Consider the following 2,782-nt stretch of genomic DNA (forward strand, 5'->3'; position numbering starts at 1 on the left):
TTGAATATATATGTTTATAAGAATAAGATACACCACTCCTGCTTGCAGCAAGAGGAAATTGATCGATATACCCTGCTGCAGAATGGTCGAATTTTGCAAAATCTCACAAAGTGAGACAGAACTTTCATCTGCAATGTCAGAGTCAAAGTTTTCGGTAAGGAAATTATTCATGTTTTTGCACTATAAGAACTTCTTTTATTCTTGTAAACACTATTTATATCTTGTAGCTTCATTATATACTTATTTCAAATTCATAGTCGCATTTACAATCCTTTCACGCTCAACTGCTGTCTACAGCAGGAACTCAGCTTTTACAGCTTGATAAAAAAAGAATTCAAATTTTGGCCCCTAGCTGACTAAAGTAACTTTACCGTGCAGCTACTGTAAAAATGAAAAGAAAAATTGAAAAAACAGCACAAATAACCAGCTTTTGGCTATGTTAACCAAAAACTCAATTTCCGTTTGAAAACTCATTTCGCATTTTTGGTTGTTTTAAATCAACAGCAACAGAGACCGCTCAGGCCAGCAGACAAACAATTGCGTAAAAACAATAAACAATGCTGGCAACAACACGGCAATCAAGAGCACTGGCTGAGGTGATTTGGCAAGTGGGGGCAAAGCTGGCTGTGCAACTACCTACAACAGCCGTCGTATTGCTCATGTGCATGCCCACAATTAATTTACAATAAAACAATCAATTGATTACCATTGCATCCGGGCGCGTAGCGGAAATTGTGCGCAATATCCTTTTGTTAAGCGGTCATGACCCCAACATGGTACATGATGACGGGGAGGGGCGATAACCGTGGACGGACAGCAGTGTCAAGCTGGAGAAAAACTTTCAACCGCAACAATGGGCAAAGCGACGAACGCGTGCCAATTTAAAACCCCCAAATTGACAAGGCCCAGGCACTGGCCCAGACAGACCAAATAGCTTCGACCCCTCGACGACTGCTGCCCACCTGCCCACCCCTCTACACCCTACAGTTCTACTGCGTGAACTACAACTGATTAGCGTTGAAAAACGTTCGCGTGCCTCAAGTCTGGCTGTTTGTTACGCCCAGAGGCTTAATGAATACATTACAAAACAAATGGAAAAACAATGAAGTGGAGGCACGACTCAGTAATACCAAACGATGTTCCAACAAAGAAGTCAGTTTTTAACTAGCACACACTTATGCACAGTTCAAGCTTGCTTCTCTCGAGCTGAGGCTTACAGGGTATAATCATGTCCGAAGTGTAAACTTGGCGGCGCGTGTCATAGATTATTGTAAATGTCGTGCAATTTTTATGATTAACCATGGCTTTAACAAGTGACAACAAATTAATTCGACGCGCGGCAATTGTGGTTTGAATTATGTCAGTCGCGAGTGAACGTCAGCGGCAGTGAGTACATTTGACATTAAAGTTGGCGAGGGGTTGGCTCAATTGGAGCAACTTGTCTGCCCAACTTACCTAGGCAGCAACTTGTTATGCAAAACATAAGTTTCAGTTGCCAGCAGCTACAGCTACGAGAACAAGCTTGGCTTGCCTTGTGGGTGGCGTTTAAAAAGTTAACACTAGTCAAAGTTAACCAAATTTGTTGCATACTTTGCTGCGCCGCTACACAAAACACACTGAGTGAGAGCCACAGTAGCCGACAAGGCACTGACTGCTGCATACAATGAACTGAAGGCTGCCACACACAGCCTCCCACTCTTGGCGCCACACAACTGGGGCGCCCCGAATGGATATGGATGTGGAGATGCTGAGCAGAAGTTGCGCCGAAATGCTAAAACGCAGCGGGCGCTCATCATCATCAGGAGAACCAGCAGCAGCAGAGAATTATTATGAAAGTGGAAAGCGAGCAAAGCACAATGGATGAGCCACAATAAAAACGGCTTAAAATGCAAACTTTTTCATAGTCCGAAAATAATTTGCATTTCGCAGTTTCGATTACCAATAAGCGTTCTTTTTAGACAAAATATTTATTCAGGTTCCGTTTTTGGCGTTTACTTTCATTGCAGATTTGTTCAGTTGTGTTTGCCTGAGTTCACGCAAGTTAGAAATTTGGGAAAATTACAAAAGTTTTTGTTTGGAGCATTTAAGTTATTCATGAGCAGACGGTAAACTATAACATTTGCATTCATGTTTTGTTTTTTTACTTTTACAACTCACAGTAAATTTATGACGTCAAGACATTTGTACACTGCATATAAATATATATTCCACGTTTGGAAGTGAGGAGAAATTTGCAGTAGATATGAGTCAAAAACTCTACTTGGGGTGCGCTTAAGCAGGTAAATTGATTTCGTGCAGTTTCGGTCGTGATCGTGTGGGCAACAATTGACAACAATGAGAGTATGTATGAACACAGCCTAGAATAGCCAGAATATTTTGATAGAACTTCTGGAAATTATAAATATCCAGAATACAAACTTATTTTACAAAAGCTTTTTGAAATTAGTTATTTTAGAAATTCGTTAAATTTTAAATAAATTATAATAAACTCCTTATTTATTTGTATAGAAATTGACTCTCCAAATATTTCTAAATTCAAGTATAAAGAGTTTTATTAAGGATTTTATCAAATTCTCACAGCTGACAAAATATTTTCAGTTAATATTTATCCATTGTATACATAAAGTTATTAATTATAAGTACAAGACCTAATGTTTGACATCGCTTCAAGCCAAGTCACAATGTTTTCTTTTGACCACACAGAACTCATCAGCTTCCATTGTGCCATAATAGGTTTATTGGCTTTACCACCCGGCGACAGGTAATAGCAAATGAGTTTACA

General features: G+C 39.6%; 1 long non-coding RNA gene across 1 annotated transcript; it reads left to right on the plus strand.

The window, feature by feature from the left end:
* LOC115771943 lies at positions 1-2,474 on the plus strand. Its single transcript, XR_004018998.1, has 3 exons — positions 1-154; positions 505-2,105; positions 2,160-2,474. It is a non-coding gene; the product is annotated as an uncharacterized LOC115771943 (long non-coding RNA).
* The last annotated feature ends 308 nt before the right edge of the window (positions 2,475-2,782 follow it).

This window comes from Drosophila novamexicana, unplaced genomic scaffold (assembly GCF_003285875.2).
Source record: "Drosophila novamexicana strain 15010-1031.04,08,12 unplaced genomic scaffold, DnovRS2.1 tig00000108-arrow-pilon, whole genome shotgun sequence".
Lineage (NCBI taxonomy): Eukaryota > Metazoa > Arthropoda > Insecta > Diptera > Drosophilidae > Drosophila > Drosophila novamexicana.